Source organism: Panthera uncia, chromosome E1 (assembly GCF_023721935.1).
Source record: "Panthera uncia isolate 11264 chromosome E1, Puncia_PCG_1.0, whole genome shotgun sequence".
Lineage (NCBI taxonomy): Eukaryota > Metazoa > Chordata > Mammalia > Carnivora > Felidae > Panthera > Panthera uncia.
In genome coordinates, this window is record NC_064814.1 from 7,327,606 (window position 1) to 7,340,371 (window position 12,766).

General features: G+C 55.7%; 1 pseudogene; it reads right to left on the reverse strand.

Moving 5' to 3' along the window:
• Positions 1–841: 841 nt before the first annotated feature.
• Positions 842–1,376, reverse strand: LOC125927630 (60S ribosomal protein L23a-like; annotated as a pseudogene).
• Between the last annotated feature and the right edge of the window lie 11,390 nt (positions 1,377–12,766).

Sequence of the window (12,766 nt, forward strand, 5' to 3'; positions counted from 1 at the left end):
AACAACATATGTGTAAGATCTCTGTGAGGAAAGCTACAGAACTCTGATGAAAGATATCAAAGCAGCACTAAATAAATGGAGAGACATTCCATGCTCACGGATTAAAGAGCTCAGTTTTGTCAAGATCTCAATTCTTCCCAACTTGATCTACAGATCCAGCGTCATCCAAAATCAAAATACCAGCGAGTTATTTTGTGGCTATCAACAAAATGATTCTAGAATGTAATATGGAAAGCAAAAGCCCCAGAGGTAGCCAACTTGGTACTGAAGGAGAAAGACAAAGTCAGACGACTAATGCTACTTGTCTTCAAGACTTACCATAAAGCCACAGTAATCAAAGCAAGTGTGGTATTGGCAAAGGAATAGACAAACAAATGAAGGGAAAGAATAGAGAGCCCGGAAACGGAGGCAAATGAATACAGTCGATTGATCTTTGACAAAGGAACCGATGCAATACAATGGCAGAAAGATAGTCTTTTCAACAAATGGTACTGGAACAACGTAGACATCCACCTGCAAAAACCTGCATCCAGACAGAATCTATGTGCTTCGCAAAAATTGACCCAAAGTGGATCAAAGATCTAAATGTAAAGTGCAAAACTGTAAAACTCCTGGAAGATAACACAGGAGAAAATCTAGTTGACCTTGAGTATGGTGATGACTTTTTATTTATTTATTTCTAGCTTTTTCTAAGATTTGAGTAATGTCTCCACCCAACATAGGGCTCGAACCTACAACCCCAAGGTCAGGAGTTGCACGCTCCACCAACTGAGCCAGGCAGGCACCCCGCTGATGACTTTTTATTTTTTATTATCCTTTTTTTTTTTTTATAGTAAAAAAATGCGTATGTAGGTTTAGCCAGCTGGACTCAGCTTAGTGATCCCAATTTTGTCGGCCACATCCAAAGCATCATAGTCAGGAGCCAGTTGGATATAGGCCTTCTTTTCTCCATCGGGCCTCATCAGAGTGTTGACCTTGGCCACATCAATGTCATGGAGCTTCTTCACAGCCTGTTTGATCTGGTGCTTATTGGCCTTGACATCTACAATGAACACAAGTGTGTTGCTGTCTTCCATTTTTTTCATGGGTGACTTGGTAGTCATGGGGAACTTGATGATGGCATAGTGGCCAAGCTTGTTTCTCTTGTGGGTGGTCTTTCCAGGATATTTGGGCTGCCTTTGGAGATGCGGTGTCTTGGGCCATCAGAATGTAGGTGACGTGCAGATCTTTTTTCTATGACTGTGGATGCCTTTCAGCACCACTTTCTTGGCCTTCAAAGCCTTTGCTTTGGCTTCGGGTTTGGGAGGGGCAGGGGCTTCCTTCTTTGCCTTTAGCACCATCTTCATGAAATGATGACTTTTTAGATACAACACCAAAAGCACAACCCAAGAAAGAAATCATTGATGAGCTGGATTTGATTAAAATTTAAAACTTCTGGGGCGCCTGGGTGGCTCAGTCGGTTAAGCGTCCGACTTCGGCTCAGGTCATGATCTCACGGTCCGTGAGTTCGAGCCCCGCGTCGGGCTCTGTGCTGATGGCTCAGAGCCTGGAGCCTGTTTCAGATTCTGTGTCTCCCTCTCTCTCTGACCCTCCCCCGTTCATGCTCTGTCTCTCTCTGTCTCAAAAATAAATAAACATTAAAAAAAAAAAACTTCCGGGGTACCTGGGTGCCTCAGTCCATTAAGTATCCCACTTTGGCTCACGTCATGATCTCATGGTTTGTGGGTTTGAGTCCCACGTTGGGCTCTGTGCTGACAGTTCAAAGCCTGGAGCCTGCTTCAGATTCTGTGTTTCCCTCTCTCTCTGCCCCTGCTTGCACTCTGTCTCTCTCTCTCTCTCAAAATAAATAAAAACATTAAAAGAAAATTTTTTAAATAAAAAATAACTAAATAAATTTAAAACTTCTGCTCTGTGAAAGGCGATGTCAGGAGAACAAGGAGACCAGCCACAGACTGGGAGAAAATACTTGCAAAGGACACATCTGACAAAGAACTGTGGCCCAGAATATACCAAGAACTCTTAAAAGTCAACGATAAGAAGGGGCGTCTGGGTGGCTCAGTCGGTGGAGCGTCCGACTTCGGCTCAGGTCATGATCTCGCGGTCCGTGGGTTCGAGCCCTGCGTTGGGCTCTGTGCTGACAGCTCAGAGCCTGGAGCCTGTTTCGGATTCTGTGTCTCCCTCTCTCTCTGCCCCTCCCCTGTTCATGCTCTCTCTCTCTGTCTCAAAAATAAATAAATGTTAAAAAAAATTTAGAAAAAAAGTCAACAATAAGAAAATGAACAACCTGATCCAAAAATGGGCAAAAGACCTGAACAGACACCTCTTCAGAGAAGCTATCCAGATGGCAAGGAAGCATACGAAAAGATGTTCAACAGCCTATGTCATCAGGAAATCGCGAATCAAAACAATAGTGACATACCGCTACCCACCTATTGGAACGGCCCTAATCCAAAGCACTGCCAGCACCAAATGCTGGCAAGGACGTGGAGTGGCGGGGACTCTCAGTCACTGCTGGTGGGATGCACAAACGGTACAGCCACTCTGGAAGATAATTTGGCGGTTTCTTGATACTTACAGCGGTGGCTTCGTGTCATCACACATTCGTCCAAACCCACTGAAGGTGAACTCTAGGGTAGATAACGGACTTTAGGGGACACGATGTGTCCGTGTAGTTTTATCCACTATAGCGCAGGTGTAGTGTGGGGTGCAGTTGGTGGGGAAGGATGCGTGTGACCAGCACAGAGGATATGGGGGAACCTGGTATTTCCCCCTTAATTTTGCTGCGGACCTAAATCTGCTCTAAAAAAAACAAAGCTTATTAATTGACAAGAAGAGAAGAGAGCACTAAGGGAAGAACTTTTGTCCTCGCCGTTTGGGTTATGGAGGGGTAGCGCCGATGAAGAATGAGTTCTTGCTGCATTTTGAGCGCGTCGAGTCTGAGATGTTGGCATTTTTAGGTGACCAGAAAATCGGGCATAGGAGAGAGGGGGTGAGAGAGCCGTGGGGGCCACCGTGGCAGTAAGTCACATGAGCCGGGAAGACAGGGAGGGAGGAACAGGCCCAGAAGGGGACCCGGAAGCTCTGGCCTTGGGGCGGTGGCCCAGGTAGCCATGTTCGGGCAATACAGGGGAGACAGTGGCTCAGGCAAGCTGAGGCCCTCAGAAGACCGGAGGGTGAGTCTCAGGGGGCCCCACTGGGTCCCACAAGGAGGGGGCCAACCGGGGTGGGAGTGGGTGGGGGTGGGAGAAGGGAGTGAAAGGCTTTCTCCCCGAACTTGCCGGGGAGGGTGAGAGGGCAGAGGCCTGGGAGGGCGGCAGGGCTCAGAGAAGGTGTTTATAGGGTGAGGGAAGTAGGAGCGTGTTTATAGACTAAGGGGACAGACTCTGAGAGAATCCAGAGCACAGGTGGAGGAATAAGGGACTTTCATGGCTTATTTCGATTTATTGTGGAAAAGGTATTACACCAACTCTTAAAACATTTTTTTGGGAAAACTCCCATAATCACACCCCTCGACTCGCTCAAAGATTCCTTTTCTTCTAATGTGAAGAAGTTTTTCCTGGCAGAAGGGAAGGGAGTCCAAGGAGGTCCTGTCCCAAGACCTTGGCCTTCCCAGAGCCTAGCGGATGCGGGGGCTGGATGGGGAGAGGAGAAGCCTGGAACGGGGGAGGAAATTGGGGGGGACACAGGGGGGCTGCGGGGTGGGGGGGAGCAGGGGACCGGGGGTGCCAGGCTGGGATTTAATACAGAATCATCAGAAATGACTCCAAACCTTGTGTCCTTCCCGACGTCCTTGTGGCCGCCCTGCTCAACACGCCCAGTCCTGACCCCCCGCGCGTGGAGGACGTGGGGAGGGTCGTGGCGCGAGTGGGGGAAGCCGGCCGTAATTGAATCCAGGGGCCTCCAGACAGAGGCCAATGGCTTTTCCCGGCCTAATTAGAGGGATTTTTTTTTTTAAACCCAGGAAACAAATCCATATGGTCTGCGATTCTTTTCTCAGGCTCTTTACCCTCCTGAAGTCGTAAATGTCGTGGGCTTTTTAGCACCGGAGCCTGGGGAAGGGGGAGGGCTCCCAGGCTTAGGTTTCTCAGCGGGGGCCCAGTCCAGGATCTGGGGCCCCCAGGGCCAGGGTCCGCCCCACCCCCCCCACCTCAGCTCCCTCTGCTGGTCCTGGCAGGCAGCCTCCGTCCCCCACCCACGCAAGCTTCCCCTTCTCCCCCAGGGCTCTCCCCTGGCCAAAAACGCTCCCCCCCAACGCAGCCTTTCTTTGCGGCTGACCAGTCCATCCGCGTGGCCTCCCCTCGGCCTCCCCCCGCCTCCCCCGCCACCCCTGGGAGGATGCCCAGCGCTCTTTGTCTCCGTGCTGTCCTCCATGTGGGGCCTGCTTCTGCCATCAGAAGGGGAGGTGACCAGAGACCAGAATCATGCCTTTCCCATCAGTCTGGGGGCTTCTTAGCGGTTGTTCTACACGGTTGGAAAATCTTCTCTAAAGGACAGAAGACGCTGAGGTTGGGTCTAAGGCAGCAGGGAGCGTGCAGAGCTTTGCTGTGCTGTTTCCACGGGGATGGCTCAGAGTGTGGGACAGACTGGAACCTTGGGCCCAGACCCCTGGGCAGCCTTCCCCGGGCATCTGGGTCCTCTCCACAGAACCAGGGCAGCAAGCGAAGGGGGAGAGGTTGAGGTTTGCTGTAAAACCAAGAGACAGGCTCCCCCGGTCGGTGGTGAGTGACCTCGCTCGGGGCCTTCTAAGCTAGGAGGTCAGTTGAGCCCTGGGGTGCATGCTGGCGAGGGCAGGCGCATGCAGAAGGAGCCGGCTTCTGCCCCCAGAATCCTTCAGAACGTGTTGAGCTTCGGGGGTCTGTGGGTAGAAACATCTTGCCCTGGAGATCCCTGCCCCAAGGGGATTGTGACAAGAGTCACGAGGTCTCGAAACGGGTTCCCACCTCTGCTGTATCTCCATGGTGTGACCTTGCGAGAGTCGCTGTACCTCCTGGAGCCTCAGTTTCCTCATCTGTACAGTGGGGCGGTTGTGCTAATGGCTGTCCATCAGGCACAGCGCTAGGTGTGGGGGATTAATCGGTAAGAGCCAGACCCTTGTTCCTGAGCTTACGGTTCGGGTGAAAGGCAGAAGGGACTTTACCAGAAGTCTAAGAGGGGTTGTGTGGGGGGATAGATGGAGGACAGCGGCCCAGAAAGCAGACAGGTGTCTGATGCATTAGTCTCCGGTCCCGTGTCAGCTGCAGCCAAACTCAGCCATCGTCCCCCTGACTTTACTTCCCCCACCCACAGCCTTCCTTCCAGCTCCCGTCCGGAGGGCCAGGCTATGTCTGTCTTGCAGGCTGGTATCTGTGGGTGGCTTCTCCTTCTCCACATCGTCAGCCAAGAACGGGGGAAGGCGAGAGCTGCCGGCCTGGCTGGAGCCAGAGGGACGACGGCGAATGGCTTTTGCCAAACCGTGTCAAGCTGGATTAAATCACAGGGCTGGCCTGTGTTAATCCGTTTCTCTCCCCCCCTCCCCCCACCGAAGCGCCATTCGGGTTCTCCCTGGAGTGGCAGTGTCCTCGCTGGGTGGTGAGAAGTCTCCGTGTGGAAGTGGGTACGAGCAGACCGGAGGGAGGTGGGCTGGGCTCCCTCCAGGGAAAAGGGAGGCGATCAGCCTCCCACGGGCTTTCGAGAACCTAGTGGTCGCCCAGGGGCTGGAGAAATGGGAACATGGTAAGGACGGGAAAGGGTTGCAGAGAGGAATCAGCTTATAACCTCATAGAAGAGTTCTTCAAAGCTATCAAGATAAAAATCTAATAAAAGATGTGAAGTGTGGACCCCCCCCAAGCGGAGTAGAGCCCTTTCTATGCAACGTGAGAGGCCGGTCTGGGAGGGCTTCCTGGAGGAGCTGGAAAAAGGACGAGGCTACAGACGGGGCCCCACAGGCTGCAGGTGCAGCCGGAAAGACCTCAAATGCGGAGTCTGGCCTGTCCTCAGGAAATGCAAGCCACATCGTCTGGCTGCAGGGGGAGAGGCTAGAAAGGCAGGGCGGGGTTCCTATGGGACCCCCAACGCCAGGGTGGGGGTGACGACGACTCAGATATCCACCGTGACCCCGGGGTGTGCCAGCTCCAGCCTCCCATATATTAACTTTACGTTTCACAGCACACCTTGCAGGGAGCTTTGTCGATTCCCATTTTACAGCTGAGAAACAAAGGCTCGCCGGGCCTGAGACCCCAGAGCTAGGAAGCAGCAAGGCTGGGGTTTGAACCGAGCACTGCGTGACTCTAAACCTTACGCTCTTTCTACTTGCGTCCCTTGGGGGATGGAGGCGAAACACCCAGCAGGAAGGGTGGGAGGAGTGTTCTGGCAGGGCCGTGGAGCCTTCATTTTAGGGGTCCAGGGACGGTCCCTGTGGGGCTGCCCAGGGGGATCCAGCAAGAGCCCAGGGTAGACGGAGGACCGGGGTGTCTTGAAACGGCAGACGTAGCTGAACCCCAGATTGAGGTCTCGGACGGGCAGAGTGGTGGGCAGCTGAGGACGTGCAGAGGGGTCCGGGCACAGGGTTGCAGGCTGGCCATGGTGGTCTTCTTGCCCCCTCCACCAGGCCTGGCCTATGTGGCTCTGTGCCAGGCTCCCCGTGGCGCCAGCCTCCTGCCGCCTGGGTGGGGGGCTGGAAGCAGAGGGGAGGGGGTGGCGGTGGCGGCATCGAGGTTAAGACACCAGGCTCTGAACTGGGATCCCCTTTCTTCTTCCCCTGGTGGGTTCCAGCTGTCCCTGCCACTCTGCGGGAGGGGGGCAGGGGATTCTAGAAGGGGAACGAGACTTCGGAAGCATTTGAATGGGGTCGGCTTATTTTCACCCTCCATCCTTTTGTCTGAATTCCAGTCCCCGCTCCAGGCTCCCTGCCTCCCCAGCCCTGCCCCTTGCCCCAGCCCTTCCTCGACGGAGACTCTGCTGACGGAGGGTTGCCGGGCATCGGGGCACCCGCTCCGAGTGCGGGTCCGTCTGAAACGGCTTCGATGCCAGTCTGCCGTGCCGGCTTGCCTGCTGTTAAGGGAAGCATGCTCCCAGATTGGGAGCTAAGCCCCCACCCCTGGCACCCTCCCTGCCCCCCTCGTCCCTTGAGCAGCCTGCACCTGGTATTGTGGGCGGGGTGGGGGGGGGTGCCACAATCTGGCCTGGAGGCAGCCTTCCCGCCCCAGGCCCCCCCCCCCCTCGCCTGAGTCACTGTTCGGGGGTTTGTCCTGCCCCGGGGTTTCTGGCAGCCTCCTTGGAGAGGCGTGAGGCAGGTCTCAGCCTGATAGGCGTGTGGCACTCTGTGGGCACGTGCTCAGCCCGTGTGTGGCCCCAGGAAGAGGCGGGATTTGGTGCCCAGAGCTGTCCAGGTGGCTTCTGCATGAATCTGACGTGATCCTGGCGCGGGTGGGGGACGAGACGGGGAGGGCCCCGAGGACCAAAGCGCAGTCCCCTTTGCTGGCCTGGACTGTCGAGGGTGTGGAATATCACACAGAGGGGCTGGGCTGATGGAGCCGGGCCCAAGAGGGAGTCCGAGAGGAGAGGGATGGCTCAAGGTCAGCCCTCCTTGACCATGGAGATCCCCTCCTTCCTCCAGGCAAACCCCATCTCCTTCCCCTCCCAGCAAAGCTTCTAGGAGACTTATACGCGGGCTCCCTCGTCTCACCTGCCACCTTTTCCTTGGGCCACTGCCATCTGTCTCATGCACCCCCTCCTCCAGCCCAGAGGCTTATCCCAGCCCCCTCCCTCCCAGGCGTCCCCGCAGTATTGGCATCGGGGATCACCTGTTCCTCTTGCACACTTAAGAGTGAGTGAAAGCCCGCTCCTCCTCCAGGGCTCCCGACTCTACGAACAGCACCATCATGCCCTTGGCTGTCACAGCCAGAGACCGGGAGTCGTGTAGACTCCTCTCCGCTGTGCCGTTTCCCATCTGATCCGGTGCCAGAGCCGGCTCATTCCCCCCTCCTTAATATCTCCTGAGTTGCTTCCCTCTCTTCCTCCCCACTGCTAGTTTTCTTGCCTGAAGCACCAGCCTCCCAGCTGGGCTTCCTGCCTCTCCTTCCAGAACACTCTCCTGCTTAGATAACTCCGGTAGCTCCCCGTTCAGTCCAAATTCCTCAGCCCGGCATTGGGGTCCCCGCTAGACCCGGCCCCGATTTTCACCTTATTGCCATTGTTATTCATGCCGGTCAAAGGGGACTCCTCCCTGTCCTTCATTCTTTTGTCTTTGTTCCACCCGGTTCCTCTGCCTGGAACATTCTTCCCACCTTTTTTCCCCATCCCCCACGATCCAAATCCTGACCATGGTTCAAGGCTCGGGTCCCTGCAGGGGATCCTCCTCGGGTTCCTGCAGCCACGAGGACTTCCTCCATCTTCAGAACCCCAGTGCCTCTTGGTTGCCCTCGAATCTTGACGCCCGTGGTGTTTCATGGCGATTCTTACTAGAAAGAACCACTCGGGTCTGGGGGTGCGGTCTCACTCAGGTTGCCTGGTGAGGAGGAAGGAACTCAAATGTTGGTCTAGGAAGGGGGCTACGTTTGTCCTTTCTGGGCCCCCTTTGGGTAACTGTGCCTCAATGTCCCTCACTCTCGGTCCCCATGCTTCAAGTGGGGCGACCCTCCTGCCTCGGGGGGTGGAGTGTGTGACCTCCACCGTAGCCCGTCAGTGGTGGCCATTCCACGGCCACAGGGATAGGCCAGTTAGAACCAATGATGCCTGGAGACTTTCATAGAGCTTCTAGAACGGAGGCATGTTCTCATTGCCACAGACCTGAAGCTGTGCAGCCATCGTCTCACCATCAGGGAATCGTCTGGGGAAGGAAGTGAAGGCAAGAGATAGAGACAGAGAAGCTAGGCCCTGGGATGCCATTGGAACCTCTGAATCAAGCTGTGCCTAGAGCCGGCCCTACCCCAGGACCTTTGACTTCGGATGGACAGTGCATTCCCTTAAACCACCCGGGGCTGGGTTTTCTCCGTCTTGCAACACAGAGAATCTGAACTGGTACTCGGGGTGAGGAGAGGGGAGATCCCAGGTGGCTGGCTTCCCGGCCTTCAGCACCACCTTCCAGGAGGTCATCTTGTGACCTCCCTCGGCTCCGAGGTTGACCAATGGAAGCGTGGCTGCTCCGTGCCCCTGGCCCGCACATCCGGTGCGGACTGCTGCCATCCCAAGGTCCGTAGGAGTAGAATGAGAACCATCTGGACTGTCGATGGAAGCCTTAGGCCTCGGGGTAGGGCTGGGCCCCTGGAATGTGGACACTGAGCCCCAAGCCCAGGCCAGAGAACGTTGCGGACTTCTCAGGGGGGCGTCAGGCAGAAGGATGGCCGGCTTCTATGAGTCACTAAAATATGGGAGGGGGGTGGGAGTATTCCCAGACTTTTCCAAAGAGAGCATCAGAGCAGGGAGGAGACCCGATTCTACCTTTCCCAGGAGCCCTTTGGGAATGTTGCTGGAAGCAGCCGGGAGCAGGGATTGCCGGGAAGGAAGCACAGGGATTGGGATGTGCCCGGATGCTGTGGGAAGAGGGCTGGACTCACGCAGTGCCCTGGGAGGGCTGGGGGGTGAGGGTTGGACTGTTCCTGAGTATTCTTCCATGAAAGAGCCCTAGGAGAACGTTCCTGGAATCCTCTAACACGGTTGGGGGACTAGAGCAGGTAGAATTGGGGTGTGGAAATGGGGAGTCCTGTGCAAAGCCCTAACTTTCAGTGGGGCCTGGGAGGGATCCCCCTGCCCGTAGGGACGCAGAGAGCCTCTCAGCGTCTCCCCCAGGGGGACAACCGGGTGCCTATATGATGAAGGTGCTGCTCCAGAGACTGGCCTGGGCATGTGCTGACAGCTAGGGGGCTTTGCTGGGGCTGGAGAGGGCTCTGGAGGCTGGGGCAGGGCCGGGCAGGCAGATTGCTGCAGGGAGCCTGGTGTAGCTGGGAGGGTCGGCAGGAGGGCAGGGGTGTTGCAGGGAGTCAGAAAAGAGGGGGAAGTTCCCCCTCTTGCCTCTGTTCTTCTATGCCCCAGAAGCCCGGGGGGCTCAGTCTTGTCCCCTGGCCTTCTGCCCACCAGCTGCCACCAAGCTGGAGAGGAATCTGCTTTGCATTATCAGAGGAGCCACCTCCCCCAGGCATATGGTCAGCAGACCCCCCCCCCAGCCTGGAGCATCATGGGAAATGTCTTCTCCTGACCCCAGCTCTGGCCCAGCCCCCTGGAGCACTGGGCTATGGGCTCTGTGGCCCCACCACACCCCTCCCCACTGGATGAAGAGGCCTTTCACATGGTTCTAATCTGATCTCAGCTTCGTGGAAAAGAGAGGAAGGAGCCACTGGGGGAAGACAAGGGGCCCCGATGGGTGGGCAAAGATGAAGGGTCTCATCCTCCAGCCCAGAGAATGAAAGAGATAAAGGGAGGTTTCCCAGCCTGAGCAGAGAACAGAGAGGCCATGGGGATGGGCAGCGGGGGTGGGAGGGGGGAGCCCTAGGCTTCAGGCCTAAGGATACTGATGACGCAAGAAAAAGCATCTATCTGTCCCCTGAGCCCACTGGGGGTTCCAAACGCATCCCTACTCTGGGGGGTATGACTGTCTAAAGCTGAGCTGCCCAACGTAATAACATACAGCTACGAGCACTTGAAATGGGGCTAGTCCAAACTGAGGTATGCTGTAAGAAGAAAATACACACCGAATTTTGAAAACCACATGGGGAAAAAAAATGTATCCTGTTTCATTAATAATTTTAAAATATTGATTATATGGCGAAATAACGCTTTGGTTATATTGGGCTAAAGTTCATTTCACCCGGTCCTTTTCACACTTGTAATGTGGCTACTAGAAAATTTTTAAAAATCACGTATGTTCCAATATTTCAATTGGACAGGGCTGTTTTAGAGCACATTCATTCATTCATTTATGCAACACATTTTTATTGGGTGCCAGCTATATGCCAGGCGAGGTGCTGAAGATTAGAAGGTGAGCAAAACCAGACCCTGTCTCTGGATTCCTGGCATTTACAATAATCAAAAAATCACTCAGATGGTGCCCGATCGCAAAGAATTCTGGAGAAAAGGAGTGGAAGACGATGTCCTCTGGACGTGGAATCAAGAAACCTCATTTGTGTCCAGAGTACGTGAGAGCTTCCCCAGGGAAGCACTGGACTGCGAAGTAACTTAGGAAAGGAGAAAGGGTTCCAGACAGAAAGGACAGCATGTGCAAAGGCCCTGTGGCTAAGGGGAACATTGAAGCTTGAAGAATTGTAAAAAGGCTGGTTTGGGAGAACACAGAAGGCAGTGAATCTGGGGGAGTCGGCAGAGGCTTCACACAGCCCTCTGAGGGCGACATTAAAGATGGGAAGCTGATGAAGCATTTTTACCCTTGCGGGGGGGATTAGAGAAGGAGGGGTGGAGATTAGGCTGAGGGCAGAGAGGGTTTCTCCACAATTGCTGAGGGAGAGGGTGCAAATGTCTGGGATGATGTCTGTAAGGCTCCCTGCTCCTCGACACCCAGGGAGCCTAGGCCAGCTTCCTCCCCACTCCCCAATCCTATGTGCTCTGGGTCTTGGCTGAGCTGCGTCCCTCTGCCAGGAATACTCTCTGCCCCCAGCTTGTTGACTCCACGCAAGGTCGCTTCAATGTCCCTTTTCTGGCAAGTCTTCCCTAACCCCTGGTAGGGGTGGGTCTGGGCTGGGGCGCCCCACTCACGGCTCTGCACATCACGCAAGGCCTGTCTGCCGTCTCCCTTGTTCCCACGGGCAGCATCTGGCTCTCCCCCCACCAAATTAGAGGCATTCCCCCCCCCCCCCCCCCCCCCGCCGCCGCCATCAGAATGGGGTTCTGTTAGGACAGGAATTGTGCCTCCCTCATCAGATTAGAGGCACCCAAAGTCCTGGACTGTGTTCTCTCCAGCAGACGAGAAAAGGCTCCCTTGAGACAGAGACGGTCTCCCCCATCACCCTGGGGGTTATCCAAGCACCGGGACCATCCCTCTTACCTACTCCGAGCCACCCCTTTCCACGTGCCCTCCCCACGGCCCTCACAGGCTGGGGGTGGGAATGGAAGACGGCCTCCCCCCCACCATCCCTCTACTCGGCTGCCCCAGCCAGGATCTCGAGACCAGGAAGGCTTGTTTGCTGTCCTTTCTGGGAAGAGCAAGCCTCCCGTGGCCCTCCCCAGCAACCACAAGCCAGCCCCGCCGGAAGACCTGGCCAAGTGACCAGCAGAGGCCGAGCAGCTCTGACCTGCTCCCGGGCCAGCCTCGGCGAGGAGCGCAGGCCCTGCAGCTCCTGGGCCAGGCACAGCTCGGAGCCAGGCTGCCAGGAGCTGAGGTTAGGACCTGCCCCGGAGAGCCGCCAAGGGAGGGGTCTGCCTAACTGCAGGCCAAACAGCCCCGGCTCCTGCCAGGCCATCTGGAGCCAGACCCTGTGTATGTGCATGTGTGTGGGTGTGAGTGTGTGTCTCCCAGGCCACGTGGGTGGCTGGGAGCTGCGGGGTGGTGACCTTGTCCGCCCCCCCCCCCCCCACAAGCCTCTGGCTCCCTTGTGGTCACTTTCACTTCTGACATCTGGTCAAGTTCACAGCGGTCGAGCTTCCTGCGTGGCTGTTTTCACTTTTCCTCTCCCAAATCTGGGGGCAAAGGGCCCCCACTCCTTCCCTGTCCCACTTAAATTTACTCCGTGGCTACCCATGTGAATTTGCTTGATTTCTGCGAAAACTCCCCGTTTCGGGGGGGGGGGGTGGCGGGAACAATAGGACAGGAACTCACGCAATTAGAAAGGATACCCGGGTCCCC